General features: G+C 40.2%; 1 pseudogene; it reads right to left on the bottom strand.

Moving 5' to 3' along the window:
• Window positions 1-8633: 8633 nt before the first annotated feature.
• LOC112629508 lies at window positions 8634-8734 on the bottom strand (annotated as a pseudogene).
• Window positions 8735-20411: the final 11677 nt, after the last annotated feature.

Genomic DNA, 20411 nt, shown 5'->3' with positions numbered 1-20411 from the left:
CCACCATAACCAACATACCCATTTCTTCATTTTCTATCATTCTAACAGTTGCCTGTCTATAAGAAGTGAAAGAGATAAATTATAGCTTTTTTCCTCTCCTCAAAATAATTATCAAAGATATTGTCTATGTCCTCATCTCTCATATAAGCTGGGCTTTTGCAGAAATATGGATGAAGATGAGAAGAAGAAAATGAACCACTCTTTTGTTACAGGAAAGAAAAGAATGTCCTATTATTAATATCATCAAGTCTATAAATATCAGGCTCCTGCAGTGTGTCACACACTGATCGGTTCTGTAAATAAAATAATGAATAACAATTAGGCACACAAGTAGCTGAGAATACCATATGTATTAGTCAGGGTTCTCCAGAGAAACAGAACCAAAAGGATATGTGTGTACACATAGAGACTACATAGAGAGAGGGACAGTGATTTATTGTAAAGAAATGGCTCATGCAATTGTGAACTTCTAGTGAGTCCAAAATCTGAGGGAAGAGGCGGGCAAGCCTCAGAAAAGAATTGTAGTTGGATACACATTATAGAGTATAATCTGTTTTATTCAAAGTCTGGTGATTTAAATGGTAATCTCATCAAAAAAGCACCTTCACGGAAGCATCCAGGATAATGTTTCACCAAATATCTGTGCACCATGGCCCAGCCAAGTTAACAAAATTAACCATCACACTGTGTAAACTGAGAAATGGCTTTGGGATAGGGGAGTTTAGGGGATGAGGAAGACAGAGTCAGGAAAATCTGAAGGAGAAATTGCCTCCTGTAGTATGAATAAGACTTAGCAAGGTAAACAGGTGAGGGTGGAGGTGCAGAGAAAACAGAATTCCTTATAAAGGAATCAATATGGGGGTGAGATACTGTAAGGAGCTATAAGCAATTTAGTATCACAGTATAAAATTTAACATGGAAAGTGGTGGGAAATGAAGTTGGAGAGATTATGAAAGGTCTTTTTTAAAAATTGAGTTGGGGACTCACTATGTTGCCTGGGCTGGTATCAAAGTCCTGGTCTCAAGCAGTCCTCCCACTTTGGCCTCCCAAAGTGCTGGGATTACATGCATGAGTCACCATGCCAGGCAATATAAATGCTCTCTCAATTAAGTACCTTGGACTTGATTCCATAGTCAATGAATATTGAAAGTTAAACAGGAGTGATGAGATTAGATTTACACTTTCATTTATAAATGTGGAAATATATTTCAGAATCAAAATTCTCAAATTTGGAAGACTAGTTAATCTAATTGAAAAATGATAAAAAGGCTGGGTTCTGTGGCTCACACCTGTAACCCCAGCACTTTGGGAGGCTGAGGCAGGTGGATCACTTGAGGCCAGGAGTTCGAGACCACCCTATTTAACATGGTGGGAACCCCTGGCTCTACTAAAAATACAAAAATTAGCCAGGCATGGTGGCACATGTCTGTAATCTCAGCTACTGAGGAAGCTGAGGCACGAGAATCACTTGAACCGGGAGGTGGAGGTTGCAGTGAGCCGAGATTGCACCACTGCACTCTAGTCTTGGCGACAGAGTTAGACCCTGTCTTAAAAAGTAAATAAATAAATAAATAAATAAATAAAATGTATGAGGATAGATGGAAAAGGGTGGCTTGAAGAAGTAGGAAATAGCTTGCAAATCTAGTAAATAACTAGTTGAGAAAGAGGAAAGCGTTGATGATATTCAAGAAATTGGTGAATAAGTAAGTTCAGTTTTTGATAGAATGAGTTTGAATTGCTAGGGAAGCATCTTAGAGTAGCTTTCCAGCAGTCACATGTAAGGAAGTTGTAAGGAAGTGTTCTAGACTGGGCTAGACATGAGATTAATGAAGATAGATATGATGGTTAAGGCTATTTTAAAAATTTTCAAGTCAGTCCCATGGCACTTTGCTTGACTATAGTAATCCTTTTAAAGGATATAAGAATCCTTTAGCTACCTGTCTAAAGGATCATGATTCATTTTTTAATAGGTTTTTAAAATATACTTTAAGTTCTAGGGTACATATGCACGACGTGCAGATTTGTTACATAGGTATACATGTGCCATGTTGGTTTGCTGCACCCATCAACTCGTCATTTACATTAGGTATTTCTCCTAATGCTATCCCTCCCCCAGCACCCACACCACCCAACAGACCCGGGTGTGTGATGTTCCCCTCCCTGTGTCCATGTATGCTCGTTGTTCAACTCCCACTTATGAGTGAGAACATGTGGTGTTTGGTTTTCTGTCCTTGTGATATTTTGCTGAGAATGATGGTTTCCAGCTTCATCCATGTCCATGCATCCATGAACTCATCCTTTTTTATGGCTGCATAGTATTCCATGGTATATATGTGTCAGTTTCTTAATCCAGCCTATCATAGATGGACATTTGGGTTGGTTCCAAATCTTTGCTACTGTGAATAGTACTGCAATAAACATAGGTGTGTATCTGTCTTTATAGTAGCATGATTTATAATCCTTTGGGTATACACCCAGTAATAGGATTGCTGAGTCAAATGGTATTTCTAGTTCTAGGTCCTTGAGGAATTGCCACACTGTCTTCCACAATGGTTGAACTAATTTACACTCCCACCAACAGTGTAAAAGCATTCCTATTTCTCCATATCCTCTCCAGCATCTGTTGTTTTCTGACTTTTTAATGATCACCATTCTAACTGGCGTGAGATGGTATCTCATTGTGGTTTTGAATTGCATTTCTCTGATGACCAGTGATGATGAGCGTTTTTTCACAAGTGTTTGGCTGCGTAAATTTCTTTTGAGAAGTGTCTGTTCATATCCTTTGCCAACTTTTTGATGGGGTTGTTAGTTTTTTTCTTGTAAATGTGTTTAAATTCTTTGTAGAGTCTGGATATTAGCCCTTTGTCAGATGGATAGATTGAAAAAATGTTTTCCCAATCTCTAGGTTGCCTGTTTGCTCTGATGATAGTGTCTTTTGCTGTGCAGAAGCTGTTTAGTTTAATTAGATCCTATGTATCTATTTTGGCTTTCACTGCCATTGCTTTTGGTGTTTTAGTCATGAAGTCTTTGCCTATGCCTATGTCCTGAATGGTATTGCCTAGGTTTTCTTCTAGGGTTTTTATGCTTTTAGGTCTTATATTTAAGTCTTTAATCCATCTTCAGTTAATTTTTGTATAAGGTGTAAGGAAGGGATCCAGTTTCAGCATTCTACATATGGCTAGCCAATTTTCCCAGCACCATTTATTAAATAGGGAATCCTTTTCTCATTGCTTGTTTTTGTCAGGTTTGTCAAAGATCAGATGGCTGTAGATGTGTGGTGTTATTTCTGAGGCCTCTGTTCTGTTTCATTGGTCTATCTCTCTGTTTTGGTACCAGTACCACGCTATTTTCATTACGGTAGCCTTGTAGTGTAGTTTGAAGTCAGGTAGCGTGATGCCTCCAGCTTTGTTCTTTTTGCTTAGGATTGTATTGGCTATGCGGACTCCTTTGTGGTTAAAACTTTAAAGTAGATTTTTCCAATACTGTAAAACTTTAAACTTTAAAGTAGATTTTTCCAATTCTGTAAAGAAAGTCAGTGGTCGCTTGATGAAGATAGCATTGAATCTATCAACTACCTTGGGCAGTATGGCCATTTTCACAATACTGATTCTTCCTATACATGAGCATGGAATGTTGTTCCATTTGTTTGTGTCCTCTTTTATTTCATTGACCAGTGGTTTGTAATTCTCCTTGCAGGGGCCCTTCACATCCATTGTAAGTTGGATTCCTAGATATTTTATTCTCTTTGTAGTAATTGTGAATGGGCGTTCACTCATGATTTGGCTCTGTGTTTGTCTGTTCTTGGTGTGTAAGAATGTTTGTGATTTTTGCACATTGATTTTGTATCCCAAGACTTTGCTGAAGTTGCTTATCAGCTTAAGGAGATTTTGGGCTGAGATGATGGGGTTTTCTAAATATACAATCATGTCATCTGCAAAGAGAGACCATTTGACTTCCTCTTTTCCTAATTCAATACCCTTTCTTTCTCTTGCCTGATTGCCCTGGCCAGAAGTTCCAACATAATAGGAGTGGTGAGAGAGGGCATCCCTGTCTTATGCCAGTTTTCAAAGGGAATGCTTCCAGTTTTCACCCATTCAGTATAATATTGGCTGTGGGTTTGTCATAAATAACTTTTATTATTTTGAGATAGGTTCCATCAATAACTAGCTTACTGAGAGTTTTTAGCATGAAGGGCTGTTGAATTTTGTTGAAGGCCTTTTCTGCATCTGTTGAGATAATCATGTGCTTTTTGTCATAGGTTCTGTGTATGTGATGGATTATGTTTATTGATTTGCATATGTTGAACCAGCCTTCCATCCCAGGGATGAAGCTGACTTGATCATGGTGGATAAGCTTTTTGATGTGCTGCTGGATTCAGTTTACCAGTATTTTATTGAGGATTTTTACACAGATGTTCATTGTGGATATGGGCCTACAATTCTCTTTTTTGGTTGTGTCTCTGCCAGGCTTTGGTATCAGGATGATGCTGGCCTCATAAAATGAATTAGGGAGGATTCTCCCTTTTTCTCTTGATCGGAATAGTTTCAGAAGGAATGGTACCAGCTCCTCTTTTTACCTCTGGTAGAATTCAGCTGTGATTCCATCTGATCTTGGACTTTTCTTGGTTGGTAGGCTATTAATTATTGCCTTAATATCAGTACTTGTTATTGGTCTGTTCAGAGATTCAACTTCTTCCTGGTTTAGTCTTGGGAGGGTGTATGTGTCCAGGAATTTATCCAATTCTTCTAGATTTTCTAGTTTATTTGTATAGAGGTGTTTATAGTATTTTCTGATGGCAGTTTGTATTTCTGTGGAATCGGTGCTGACATCACCTTTATGATTTTTTATTGCACCTATTTGATTCTTCTCTCTTTTCTTCTTTATTAGTCTTGCTATTGGTCTATCGATTTTGTTGATCTTTTCAAAAAACCAGCTCTTGGATTCATCGATTTTTTGAAGGGTGTTTTTTGTGGGTGTCTCTATCTCCCTCAGTTCTGCTCTGATCTTAGTTATTTCTTGTATTCTGTTAGCTTTTGAATTTGTTTGCTCTTGCTTCTCTAGTTCTTTTAATTGTGATGTCAAGGTGTAAATTTTAGATCTTTCCTGCTTTCTTGTGGGCATTTAGTGCTATAAATTTCCCTCTACACACTGCTTTAAATGTGTCCCAGAGATTCTGGTACGTTGTGTCTTTGTTCTCATTGGCTTCAAAGAACATCTTTATTTCTGCCTTTATTTTGTTACTTACCCAGTAGTCATTCAGGAGCAGGTTGTTCAGTTTCCATGTAGTTGTGTGGTTTTGAGTGAGTTTCTTAATCCTGGGTTCTAATTTGATTGATTGCGCTGTGGTCTGAGAGACAGTTTGTTGTGATTTCTGTTCCTTTACATTTGCTGATGAGTGTTTTACTTCCAATTATGTTGTCAATTTTAGAATAAGAGTGATGTGGTGCTGAGAAGAATGTATAGTCTGTGGATTTGGGGTGTAGAGTTCTGTAGATGTCTATTAGGTCTGCTTGGCCCAGAGCTGAGTTCAAGTCCTGGATATCCTTGTTAATTTTCTCTTGTTGATCTGTATAATATTGACAGTGGGTTGTTAAAGTCTCCCATTATTACTGTGTGGGAGTCTAAGTCTCTTTTTAGGTCTCTGAGAACTTGCTTTATGAATTTGGGTGCTCCTGTTTTGGGTGTATATATATTTAGGATAGTTAGCTCTTGTTGTTGAATTGATCCCTTTACCATTATGTAATGGCCTTGTCCCATTTGATCTTTTTTGGTTTAAAGTCTGTTTAATCATAGACCAGGACTGTAATCCCTGCTTTTGTTTTTTCTGTTTTTTTTTTTTTCTTTCTTTCCCTTTGCTTGGTAGATCTTCCTCCATCCCTTTATTTTGAGCCTATATGTGTCTTTGCACATGAGATGGGTCTCCTAAATACAGTACACCAATGGGTCTTGACTCTTTAACCAATTTGTCAGTCTGTGTCTTTTAATTGGGGCATTTAACCCATTTATATTTAAGGTTAATATTCTCATGTGTGAATTTGATCCTGTCATTATGATGTTAGCTGATTACTTCGCCCATTAATTGATGCAGTTTCTTCACAGCATCGATGGTCTTTACAGTTTAGCATGTTTTTGCAGTGGCTGGTACTGGTTGTTCCTTTCCATGTTTAGTGCTTCCTTCAGGAGCTCTTGTAAGGCAGCCCTGGTGGTGACAAAATCTCTCAGCATTTGCTTGTCTGTAAAGGATTTTTTTCTTCTTCACTTATGAAGCTTAGTTTGTCTGGATATGAAATTCTGGGTTGAAAATTCTTTTCTTTAAGAATGTTGAATATTGGTCCCCCTCTCTTCTGGCTTGTAGGGTTTCTGCCGAGAGATCTGTTGTTAGTCCGATGGGCTTCCCTTTGTGGGTAACCTGACCTTTCTCTCTGGCTGCCCTTAACTTTTTTTCCTTCATTTCAACCTTGGTGAATCTGAAAATTATGTATCTTGGGATTGGGTTGCTCTTCTTGAGGAGTATCTTTGTGGCATTCTCTGTATTTCCTAAATTTGAATGTTGGCCTGCCTTGCTAGGCTGGGGAAGTTCTCCTGGATAATATCCTGAAGAGTGTTTTCTAACTTGGTTCCATTCTCCTTGCCACTTTCAGTTACACCAATCAAACGTAGATTTGGTCTTTTCACATAGTCCCATATTTCTTGGAGGTTTTGTTCATTTCTTTTCACTCTTTTTTCTCTAAACTTCTCCTCTCACTTTATTTCATTCGTTTGATCTTCAGTCACTGGTATCTTTTCTTCTGCTTGATCGAATTGGCTATTGAAGCTTGTGTATGCTTCATGAAGTTCTCATACTGTGGTTTTCAGCTGCATCAGGACATTTAAGCTCTTCTCTACACTGATTATTCTAGTTAATCATTCATCTAACCTTTTTTCAAGGTTTTTAGCATCCTTCCGCTGGGTTAGAACATGCTCCTTTAGCTCGGGGAAGTTTGTTATTACTGACCTTCTGAAGCCTACTTCTATCAACTCATCAGACTCATTCTCCATCCAGTTTTGTTCCCTTACTGGCGAGGAGTTGTGATCCTTTGGAGGAGAAGAGGTGTTCTGGTTTTGGGAATTTTCAGCCTTTCTGCTCTGGTTTCTCCCCATCTTTGGGGTTTTATCTACCTTAGGTCTTTGATGTTGGTGACCTACAGATGGGGTTTTGGTGTGGATGTCCTTTTTGTTGATGTTGATGCTATTCCTTTCTGTTTGTTAGTTTTCCTTCTAACAGACAGGCCCCTCAGCTGCAGGTCTGTTCGAGTTTGCTAGAGGTCCACTCCAGACCCTGTTTGCCTGGGTATCACCAGCAGAGACTGCAGAACAGCAAATATTGCTGCCTGATCCTTCCTCTGGAAGCTTCATCCCAGAGGGGCACCCATCTGTATGAGGTGTCTGTTGGCCCCTACTGGGAAGTGTCTCCCAGTCAGGCTACATGTGGGTCAGGGACCCACTTGAGGAGGCAGTCTGTCCGTTATTGGAGCTCAAACGCCATGCTGGGAGAACCACTGCTGTCTTCAAAGCTGTCAGGCAGGGACGTTTAAGTCTGCAGAAGCTATCTGCTGCCTTTTGTTCAGATATGCCCTGCCCCTAGAGGTGGAATCTAGAGAGGCAGTAGGTCTTGCTGAACTGCAGTGGGCTCTGCCAAGTTCGAGCTTCCCTGCCGCTTTGTTTACAGTGTGAGCATAGAACTGCCTACTCAAGCCTCAGCACTGGTGGACGTCCCTATACCCGCCAAGCTCCAGCATCCCAGGTGAATCTCAGACTGCTGCGCTAGCACCAAGCAAGGCTCCATGGATGTAGGACCCACTGAGCAAGGCATGGGAGGGACTCTCCTGGTCTGCCAGTTGCAAAGACCATGGGAAAAGCACAGTATTTGGGAAGAAGTGTACCATTCCTCCAGGTATGGTCACTCACAGCTTCCCTTGGGTAGGAAAGGGAAATCCCCCAACCCCTTGCACTTCCAGGGTGAGGCAATGCCCCACCCTGCTTTGGTTCACCCTCTGTGTGATGCACCCACTATCCAACCAGTCCCAATGAGATGAACCAGGTACCTCAGTTGGAAATGCAGAAATCCCCTATCTTCTGCATCAATCTCACTTGGACCTGTACACCGGAGCTGTTCCTATTTGGCCATCTTGGAAGCAACTCCAATAGGCTTTTTTTTTTTTTTTTTTAAAAAAGCAGTTTTCGCTTTAATGAAAAGTGAGGCTGGGCATACTGGCTCACACATGTAATCTCAGCATTTTGGAAGGCCAAGGTAGGAGGATCACTTGAACCCAGGAATTGGAGACCAGTGTGGACAACATAGTGAGACCATGTCTCTACAAGAAATAATAAAACAAAAAATAGCCAGGCATGGTGGCTCATGTCTGTAGTCCCAGCTACTTGGGAGCCAGAAGGGGAGGATCACCACAAGCCCGGGAGTTCGAGGTTGCAGTGAGCTATGGTCACAGCACTGTGCTCTAGCCTGGGCAACAGAATGAGACCCTGTCTCTAAAGAAAAAGAAAGAAAAGTGATCAGATAGTACAGAAGTTATCTTATACCATGTCACCCCCAGAGTTTCCCTTATTATTTTTTGTTTTATTTTGAAATTTATTTTTTTAATATGGAACACTTCACAAATTTGTGTGTTATCCTTGTGCAGGGGCCTAATATTCTCTGTATTGTTCCAATTTTATGTGCTTTAGTCCCTTGCATTAGTATTTGTTACAATTGATAAACCAATATGGATACATTATTAACTAAACTCTGTAGTTTACATTGTGGCTTATTCTTGGTGTCACACAGTTTTATAGAATTTGCCAACAGCACTGTGTCATGTATTTACTATTACAATATCATACAGAATAGTTTCACTGTCCTAAAAATCCCCTGTGTTCATCTATTCATCTCTGCCACTCCCACACTCTCTGGCAGCCACTCTTTTTTTTTTTTTCTTTTACTCTCTGTATAGTTTTTGCCTTTTCCTGAATGTCACATAGTTGGTATCATACAACATATAGCCTTCTTAGATTGACTTTTTTTTACTAAGCAATATGTATTTAAGTTTCCTCTATATCTTCTCAAGACTTGATAGTTCATGTTTATTTATTTGTTTGTTTATTATATTTTACTTTATTTTTGCTAGAGACAGGGTCTCACTATATTGCCCAGGCTGCTCTTAAACTCATGGGCTCAAGCAATGCTCCTACCTTAGTCTCCCAAAATGCTGGGATTCCACTGCTCCCAGCAGCTCCTATCTTTTTATGGCTGAATAGTATTTGTTTATCCATTTACCTTTTTTTTCTTTTCTTTTCCTCTGTTTTTTTTTTGTTTTGTTTTTCTTTCTTTTTTTTTTTAAGGCAGGGTCTCACTCTGTCATCTAGGCTGGAATGCAGTGGCACAATCTTGGCTCACTGCAGCCTTGACCTCCTGGACTCAAGCAATTCTCCTGTTTCAGCACCCCTGAGTAGTCGAGACTACAGGTGTATGCCACCACGCCAGGCTAAATTTTTGTATTTTTTGTAGAGATACGGTTTTGCCATGTTGCCCAGGCTGGTCTTGAACTCCTGAGCTCAAGTGATTCACCCTCTTCACCCTCCCAAAGTGTTGAGATTACAGATGAGAGCCACTGTGCCTGGCCTCCATTCACCTATTGAAAGATTTCTTGGTTGCTTCTAAGTTTTGGCAATTATGAGTAAAGCTGCTATAGATATCTATATATTTTGTGTGTGTGTAAATATATGTTTTATATTTGTGTAAACATAAGTTTTCAACTCATTTGGGTAAATACCAAGGAGTGCAATTGCTGGATTATATGTTAATAGCATGTTTGGTTTTGTAAGAAACTGCCATACTGTCTTCCAGAGTGGAGGCAGTATTTTGCATTCCCACCAGCAACGAATGAGAGTTCTTGTTTCTCTACATCCTCACCAGCATTTGTTGTCAGTGGTTTGGGTTTTATGCATTCTCATAGATGTATAACGGTATTTTATTGTTGTTATAATTTGCAATTCCCTAGTGGAATACTGTGTAGTGTTCAGCACCTTTTCATATGCTTGTTTGCCTTCTGTATTATCTTCTTTGATGAGGTGTCAGTTCACATCGTTTTGCCTGTTTTTTGTTATTTGGGCCATAATTGGATTGCTGGTTTTTTTCTAGCAGTGAAAACCCTAGCCCTAGCCCCTTTCTATGTTTTTTTTTTCTTTTCTTTTTTGTTATCCAAATTGGCTTACAATTATATGTTACATACATACATTTATATCACATTCTGTTTTTTTAAAATTATTCACCGCAACAAAGTTAAGATTAGATGGATACTCTCAAATACTGCTGTTAGACATATAACTTGGCTCAACCTTACTAGAAAATGATTTTGCAGTTTTAAAATTGGCAGATAAAATTTTACATACTTCTCAGCCGGGCACGGTGGCTCACATCTGTAATCCCAGCACTTTGGGAGGCCAAGGAAGGCAGATGATGAGGTCGGGAGTTCGAGACCGGCCTGACCAACATGGTGAAACCCTGTCTCTACTAAAAATACAAAAATTAGCCAGAAATGGTGGCACACGCCTGTAATCCCAGCTACTCAGGAGTCTGAGGCAGGAGAATTGCTTGAACCAGGGAGGCAGAGGTTGCAGTGAGCCGAGATTGCACCACTGCACTCAAGCCTCGGTGACAGAGCAAGACTCTGTCTCAAAAAAACAAAACAAAATGAAACAAACAAACAAAAATTTACATGCTTCTCATGTAAAATATGTTGTTTTAAAATATATGTGCCTTGTGAAATGGCTAAAACTAGCTAATTAACACATGCATTACCTCACAAAGTTATCTCCTTTTTGGTGAGAATACTTAAAATCTACTCTCTAAGGCCAAGCACGCTGGCTCATACCTGTAATCCCAGCACTTTGGGAGGCCAAGACGGGCAGATCACTTGAAGTCAGGAGTTCAAGACCAGCCTGCCCATCATGGCAAAACCTCATCTCTACAAAAACTACAAAAATTAGCCAGGCATAGTGGCAGGCACCTGTATCCCAGCAACTTGGGCAGCTGAGGCAGGAGAATTGCTGAACCCAAGAGGCAGAGGTTGCAGTGAGCCCAAATTGTGCCACTGCACTCTAGCCTGGGCGACACAGTGAGACTCTGTCTCAAAAATAAATAAAATAAAATATATTTTGAAATGGTTATATCTAACTAATTAACACATGTATTACCTCATAGTTATTTATTTATTTATTTATTTATTTATTTATTTTTAAATAAATACTTAAAATCTACTCTCTAAGGCCGGGCATGGTGGCTCAAACCTGTAATCTCAGCACTTCAGGAGGCTGAGGGGGGTACATCACTTGAGGTCAGGAGTTCAAGACCAGCCTGGCCAACATGGCAAAACTCCATCTCTACTAAAAATACAAAAATTAGCTGGATGTGGTGGTGCATGCCTATAATCCCAGCTACTTGGGAGGCTGAGGCAGGAGAATCGCTTGAACCTGGGAAGCAGAGGTTGTAGTGAGCTGAAATTGCACCACTGCACTCCAACCTGGATGCAGAGTGAGACTTCATCTCAAAAAACAAACAAACATACAAACAAACAAACAAATCTACTCTAAGTATTTTTCAAAAATACAATATATTGTCATTAACTGTAGTCACCATGTTGTATAATTGGTTGCTTGTTTTTTAATATTGAGTTTTAAGACTCTGTATACTTGAGATACATATCCTTCATCAAGTATGTATTTTGTAAATATTGTCTCCCGTTCTGTGGCTTGTTTTTTCATTCTTTTAATAGTGTCTTTCACAGAGCAAAAATTTTTTATTTTAATGAACAGTCCAACTTACGAATTTCTTCGTTCATGAATCATGTTTTTGGTGTTGAATCTAAAAACTCATTGCTAAGTGAAGATCACCTAGATGTTCTCAAATGTTATAAAAGTTTTGTCATTGAGTGTCTCATATTTAGGTTTGTGAGTTGTTTTTAATTATTTTTTATGAAGGAATAAGGCCATTGTCTAGATCCATTTTTTTGCATGTTGATGTCCAATTGTTCCAGCGCCATTTATTGAAAAGACTAACCTTTCTCCATTGAATTGCTTTTTTTTTCTTTGTCAAAGATTAATTGACTGTATTGGTGGGGTCTATTTCTGAACTTTCTTTCTTTTTTTTTTTTTTTTGAGACAGAATCTCACTCTGTCACCCAGTTTGGAGTGCAGTGGTGTGGTCTTGGTTCACTACAACCTCCACCTCCCGGGTTCAAGCGATACTTGTGCCTCAGCCTCCTGAGTAGCTGGGATTACAGGTGCATGCCACCACGCCTGGCTAACTTTTGTATTTTTGGTAGAGAGGTGGTTTGGTAGAGAGGCTAGTCTCGAACTTCTGACCTCAAGTGATCCGCCTACCTTGGCCTCTCAAAATGCTGGGATTGTAGGTGTTAGCCACCATCTCCAGCCTATTTCTGGACTTTCTATTCCATTCCACTGACCTGTTTGTTCTTGATTATGGTAGTTTTACAGTAAGTCTTGAATTTGAAGTCAGTAGATCAGTCCTCTTACTTTATTCTCTAGCTTCAGTATTGTTTTATTTTGGGTCTTTTGCCTTTCCATATAAAATTTAGAATCAGTTTGTTGATTTCCACAAAATAACTTACTGAGATTTTGGTTGAATTGCATTGAATCTATAAATCCAATCGGTAAGAACTGACATCTTAATCATAGTGAGCCTTCCTATTCATGAACATAGAATATCTATTTATTTACATTTTCTTTTCTTTCTTTCATCAGAGTTTTGTTAGGTCTTGACCGTATTTTGTTAGATTTATTCCTAAGTACTTCAATTTTTTGGTGCTAATGTACATAGCACTGCATTTTTAATTTCAAATTCCAGTGGTTTATTGCTAGAGTGTAGGAAAACAATTGGTTTCCAAACTACTAAGCTGTATCAAGCAACCTTGCTATGATAACTTATTAGTTTCAGGAGAGTTTAAAAAATTGGCTTCTTGGAATTTTCTACATAGATAATCATGTCATCCGTGAACAGTTTATTTGATCCTTCCCAATTGGTATCCTCTCATGATTCATTTTCAGTTATCACATATGTAATTAAAAAAAAAAAAAAAAACTAACTAATTCTCCTTCCTGATCTCAGCATCAGATTCTCTGCCCTCCACTATTCCCTTTCTTAAATATCTAAGAACAGAGCTTCAAAATACATGATTCCAAGTGTTTTAGAACTATGGGAATAAATCCACAATTAATGATTTCAGCACTTATCTCTCAACAATTGATAGAACATGCAGACAGAAAATCAGTAAGGATACAGAAGACTTGAACAACAGTATCAATCAACTTGTCTAATTGACATTTATAGAACAGACCACCTATCAACAGCAAAATACACATTATTTTCAGATTCATATGGAATAATTGCAAAGACAGACCATAATCAAGGCCATGAAACAAACACGAATACATTTTAAAAGATTCCAATCATATAGACTGTGTTCTTTGACGAGAGTAAACTAGGTATTCATAGGAGAATGCTGTTTGGAAAATCTCCAAGTTTTTGGAAACTAATTAACATGCTTCTAGATCACCCATGGGACAAAGAATAAATCAAAAGGGAAATTTCTAAGCATTTTACAGTGATAAAAAGTGAAAACACCATTTGTTAAAACCTAAGGAACTGCGCAACACAAAAAGTGAACCCTAATGTAAACTATGAACTTTAATAATAATGTATCAATATTGATTCATTAATGTACAAAATGCACTACACTCATGCAAGATGTTAACAATAAGAGAAAACCCTATGGGGTGCAGAGGGAAATGTATATAAGAACTCTACTTTCTGCTCAATTTTTTTTTTTTTTTTTTTTTTTTTTGAGACACGTTCTCCTTCTGTTGCCCAGGCTGGAATGCAGTGATGCAATTTTGGCTCACTGTAGCCTCGACCTCCTGGACTCAAGAAATCCTCCCACCTCAGCCTGCCAAGAAGCTAGGACTACAGGCCTGAGCCACCATGCCCGGCTGTTTTTTGTAGTTTTAGTAGAAATGGGATTTCACCATGTTGCCCAGGCTGGTCTTAAACTCCTGGGCTCAAGCGATCTGTCCACCTCAGCTTCCCAAAGTGCTAGAATTACATGCTGAGCCATCACGCCCAGCTTTCTGCTCAATTTTTCTGGAAACCTAAAACTTCTCTAAAAGATAAGGTCCGCTGGGCACGGTGACTCATTCCTGTAATCCCAGCACTTTGGTAGGCAGAGACGGTTGGATTGCCTGAGGTCAGGAGATCGAGACCAGCCTGGTCAACATGGCAAAGCCCCACCTCTACTAAAAATACAAAAATTAGCTGGGAGTGGTGGCAGGTGCCTGTAATCCGAGCTACTCAGAGGCTGAGACATGAGAATCGCTTGAACCAGGAGGCGGAGGTTGCAGTGAGCCCAGATAGCACCACTGTATGCCAGCCTGGGGGATAGAACAAGACTCTAAAACAAAAATAAGTAAATAAATAAATAAATAAGTAAATAAATAAAATTAGCCTGGCCTGGTGGCACATGCCTATAGTACCAGCTACTCCAGAGGCTGAGGCGGGAGAACTGCTTGAGCCCAGGAGGCAGAGGTTGCAGTGAGCCAAGGTCGCGACATTGCACTCCAGCCTGGATGAGAGGGAAACTTTGCCTCAAAAAAAAAAAAAAAAAAAGGAAAGTCCCATAATTTAGATTAATGGAAAAAAATCAAAATTTGTGGGATGCCTATAAAGCAGTACTTAGAATAAATTTATAGTACTAAACACCAATATTAGAAAGGAACAGCCTCAATAACCTTAGCTTCCACCTCAAGAAACTAATAAAGAACAAAATAAAATAAAGTAAATGAGGGAATGGAAATAATAATTATAAGAATAGAAATCAGTATAACAGAAAACAGAAAAGCAATACAGAAAAATGAATGAAATTAAAACCTGGTTCTCTGATAATACCAATAAAATTAAGTGATCAAGAAATAAAGCAGACATACCCAAATAAATGAAGGTTAATTTTAAAAAAGAAAAAAAAAGAAAGAAGTCTACCAATATCAGAAATTAAAGAAGTGACATCACTACAAATTCTACAGATATTAAAAGAGGAATATTATTAAAATTGTATGCCAATAAACTGGATAACTTACATGAAATGGACAAATTTCTTGCAAAGGTAAGCAAAGATACCATCTCAGCTATAGTTTAACCTTAGCCAGGTCCAAAGGCAGCTTTGGAGCATGAGTTGCAACACAGTACAGTAGTCTTCCATTATTTGCAGTTTTGCTGTACACAATTTCAGTGGCCTGCAGTCAACCGTGGTCCAAAAATATTAAATGGAAAATCCCAGAAATAAACAATTCATGAGTATTAAATTGTGTTGTTTGAGTGCATGATAAAATATTGGGCCATCCCATTCTGTCCTGCCTCAGATATGAATCATGCCTTTATCCAGCATTATCCATGATGTATATACTACCCAACCTGTCAGTCATTGCTTCTGACATCCATGCACATCATCACTGCTCGATGACCCAGAATCACCAAAAAGCAGATGATCCTCCTTCTTATGCATGGTCAGAAGGTCAGTATTAGCCTAATGCTATGTCACAATGGCTATGTCATTCACCTTACTTCATCTTATCATGTAGGCATTTTATCATTTCACATCGTCACAAGAAGAAGGTTGAGTACAGTACAGTAAGATATTTTGAGAGAGAAAGAAGCCACATTCACATGTTTTATTACAGTATATGGTTGTAACTGCTTTATTTTTATGATTTTTGTTAATATCTTACTGTGCTCCTGTGCCCAATTTTTTTTTTTTTTTTTTTTTTTGAGATGGAGTTTCACTCTTGTTGCCTAGGCTGGAGTGCAATGGTGCGATCCCAGCTCACTGCAACCTCCGCCTCCCAGGTTCAAGCAATTCTCCTGTCTCAGCCTCCCAAGTAGCTGGGATTACAGGCATGTGCCACCGTGCCCAGCTAATTTTGTATTTTCAGTAGAGATGGGGTTTCACCATGTTGGCCAGGCTGGTCTCGAATTCCTGACCTCAGGTGGTCCACCTGCCTTGGCCTCCCAAAGTGCTTAGATTACAAGCTTGAGCCACCACGCCCAGCCTTACTTTACCCAATTTAAAAATTACATTTTATCATAGATATATATGTATAGGAAAAAAAAGTACTATTAGCTGTTTCAGGCATCTACTGGTGGTCTTGAAATGTATTCCTCCCAGCAGGTAAGGTTGGTGGGGGCGGGGGGCTACTGTATTGGTCCCATCTTAAGGCAAGGAGGTCAGCATTTTGTTCCCCTTTTTATTTCAGTCAGTCATTGGCTATGGGGTTGCCTCCAGCATGGTGAAGTGGGAAATGATGACATATGTAACCTCCCAGGTAAGGTAGTGATGTGTGTGACTTCCCAAGCTTCTCTTTAGCTGAGGGCATGATATGGTTTGGCTGTGTCCCCACCCAAATCTCATCTTGAATTCTAGCTCCATAATTCCCTCATGTTGTGGGAGGGACCCACTGGCAGATAACTGAATCATGGGGGCAGTTCCCCCACTCCATGCCATTCTCATGGTAGTGAATAAGTCTCATGAGATCGGATGGTTTTATAAGGGGAAACCCCTTTCGCTTTGCTGTCATGTTCTTCTCTTGTCTGCCTCCACGTGAAACATGCCTTTCACTTTCTGAGATGATTATGAGCCCTCCCAGCCATGTGGAACTGTGAGTCCATTAAACCTCTTTTTCTTTATAAATTATCCAGTCTTGGGTATGCCTTTATCAGTGGTGTGAAAACACACTAATAGAGGATATTTCTCTAGAAAATAAATTAACTATGAGTCCATAGCCATTAATACTCATAGCAGCTGGTATGGGCAGGCCAGCTTGGTAAAGGGATCTGGATGGGGCACCAACATCATCCACTATAATGACATTGAGACCTTTCTGATAAGAAGAAACCAGCTGGTCATGGTGGCTCATGCCTGTAATCCTAGCACTTTGGGAGGCCGAGGCTGGTGGATCACCTGAGGTCAGGAGTTTGAGACCAGCCTGGCCAACATGGTGAAACCCCGTCTCTAGTAAAAATACAAAAATTAGCCGGGCATCATGGCATATGCCTGTAATCCTAGCTACTTGGGAGGCTGAGGCAGAATTGCTTGAGCCCAGGAGGCAGAGGTTGCAGTGAGCGAGATCATGCCACTGCACTCCAGCCTGCGGGACAGAGTGAGACTCCATCTCAAAAAACAAACAAAAACAACAAAAAAGAAGAAATTAGTCATGGGAAGGGCCAAGAGAAGAATATTCCTGGCAAATAAACATCAAATGCAAAATCCATGAGGCAGAACGAGGTTGAAATATTCAAATTCAGAAAGAAAACCATTGTGTTTGGATCAGAGGCAAAATAGTATGAGATAAAGACATAGAAATGAGCCGTTCATACAGAGCCCTGAAAGGACCGTTATAAGTTTGATTTGGTTTTTAGGGCAACTGAAGGCCTTTGGAGGATTTTTGTTGTTGTTTGTTTGTAAAGACAGGGTTTCACAATGTTGCCTAGGCTAGTGTTGAACTTCTGGGCTCAAACGATCTGCCCCTACTTGGCCTCCCAAAGTGCTGGGATGAGCTACTATGCCCTTTGGAGGATTTTTAAACAAGGTACTGTCATAATCTACTACATGTTAAAAAATATGCTGATTACTGGCTGGGCATGATGGCTTATGCCTGTAATCCCAGCACTTCAGGAGGCTGAGACGGGTGGATCACTTGAGGTCAGGAGTACAAGACCAGCCTGGCCAACTTGGTGAAACCCCATCTCTACTAAAAATACAAAAATTAGCCGGGTGTGGTAGTGGGTGCCTATAATCCCAGCTACTGGGGAGAATCGCTTGAACCTGAGGCAGAAGTTGCAGTGAGCCACGTTTGCACCACTGCACTCCAGCCTGGGGGACAGAGCGAGACTCCGTCTCAAAAAAGAAAAAAAACAAAACGCTGAATACTGAGTGGGGACTATAAGGGCCAGGAGAATAATTAGGAAATAATTCCACTAGTCCAGGTGAAAAATATTATGGCTGGAACAAAGGTGGTTGCGATGGAGATAGAAGTGAACAAAATCAGGATATATTTGAAGGTAAAGTTTACAGGGTATACTGTTGGGCTAGATGTGGAGAGAAGAAAATCAGGCATGAGTACTAGGTTTTTGGCTAGAACTATTTGATGGATAGTGATGCCATTTTCAGAAATAGGAAATATATGGGGAAAAAAGGGTTTGGGGTTCAGCATCAAAAGTTCTGTTAAACTTAAGCTATCTCTTTTTCTTTTCCTTTTTATTTTTTGAGAAAGAGTCTAGCTCTGTTGCCCAGGCTGGAGTGCAGTGGCGCTCACTGCAAGCTCTGCCTCCCAGGTTCATGTCATTCTCCTGCCTCAGCCCCAAGTACTGGGACTATGGGCACCCGCCACCACCCCCGACTAATTTTTTGTATTTTTAGTAGAGACGGGGTTTATACCGTGTCTTGATCTCCTGACCTCGTGATCTGCCTGCCTACGGCCTCCCAAAATGCTGGGATTACAGGTGTGAGCCACAGCGCCCAGCCTCTTTTCTTTTTTTTTTAGAGACAAGGTCTCTCTGTTGCCAGGCTAGAGTGCAGTGGTGCTATAATAGTCATAGTTCACTGCAGCCTTGAACTCTTTTCCTCAAGGGATCCTTCTGCTGCATGGGGTGGGAAGCCATTGCGCTTGCGCAAACTATCTTTTTTTTTTTGATACCCAAGTAAAGATGTAACATAAATAATTGTATATATAATTCTGGAGATTCAGGGATGTTGGTTATTTCCATGGCTGGAAATAAGAATGGGGGAGTCATCAGTGTATAAAAATTACTTTTAACTAAGGCCCTGGATGAGATTCCCTGAGAAGAGAATCTGGATAAACAAAAGAAGAGAGTACATACCCAACCTCTGGAGCACTCCAATAGAGATTAGGTATAGGAGGAGGAAAACAGAAAAAAACAAGATCAGACCACACAGGAGTAAGAAATCCAGGAAAGTGAGGTATCACAGAAGCCAAGAGAAGGAAGTTGTTGTTGTTGTTGTTGTTGTTGTTGTTGTTTTGAGACAAGAGGTTTGCTCTTGTTGTTCAGGCTGGAGTGCAATGGCACGATCTCGACTCACCACAACCTCTGCCTCCCAGGTTCGAGCAATTCTCCTGCCTCAGCCTCCGGAGTAGCTGGGATTACAGGCATGCGCCATCACACCTGGCTAATTTTGTATTTTTAGTAGGGACGGGGTTTCTCCATGTTGGTCAGGCTGGTCTGGAACTCCAGACCTCAGGTGATCCACCTGTCTCGGCCTCCCAAAGTGCTGGGATTACAGATGTGAGCCACCGTGCCCAGCCCTTTGATTTTGACACAATCAGAAAAGAAAGTTTTTAAACAAAGGGTGGTCAGGTTTTTTTCTTTTCTTTTCTTTTCTTTTTAAATGTTGCTGGAAAGTTAAATGATACCAGAGAAGTGACCTTTGGAACACTTGGCAATGTTTGGAGACATTTTTGGTTATCATAATCAGGAGCGAGTTGCTACTGGCATCTATTGGATTGAGGTCAGGGATGCTGCTAAATATCCAACAATGCACAGAACAGCCTCCCTCAACAAAAAGTTATCTGTCAACAGTTCTTTGGTCTGACTTAGAAAATTCATGCTGGCCGGGGCTCAGACCCAACATTTGGAAGGTCAATTTGGGAGGATAGCTTGAGTTCAGGAGTTCATGATTAGCCTAGGCAGCTTGGTGAGATGCCATCACTATTAGATTTTGTTGTTGTTTTTTTTTTGTTGTTGTTGTTGTTGTTTTAAAATAACAACAAGCCGAGCCTGGGCCTGGTGTCTCATGCCTGCAATCCCAGCATTTTGGGAGGCTGAGGCTGGTGGATAACTTGAGGCCAGGAGTTTGAAACCAGCTTGACCAACATGGTGAAACTCCTTCTGTACTAAAAACACAAAAATTAGCCAGGCGTTGTGGTGTGCACCTGTAATCCCATGTACTCAGGGGCCTGAAGAGAATCGCTTGAACCCGGGAGGCAGAGGTTAAAGTGAACTGAGACAGCGCCATAGAACTCCAGCCTGGGCAACAGGATGAGACTCCATTTCACAAAACAACAATAACAGCAACAACAACAAACCCCCAAAAATAGTAGCTTAATAATATAGCCTAATCATAAACATAATAAATATAGCCTAATGTCATATGTCTAATAATAAACATAGCGTGGCTGGGCCTGGTGTGACTCACACCTGTAATCCCAGCACCTTGGGAGGCATATATGGGAAAATTGCTTGAGCCCAGCAGTTCCAGATCAGCCTGGGCAACACAGAAAGAACTTGTCTCTACAAA

This window comes from Theropithecus gelada, chromosome 7b (assembly GCF_003255815.1).
Source record: "Theropithecus gelada isolate Dixy chromosome 7b, Tgel_1.0, whole genome shotgun sequence".
Lineage (NCBI taxonomy): Eukaryota > Metazoa > Chordata > Mammalia > Primates > Cercopithecidae > Theropithecus > Theropithecus gelada.
Note: the sequence above shows the minus strand (reverse complement) of the source record. Positions and strands in the feature narration are given on the sequence as shown.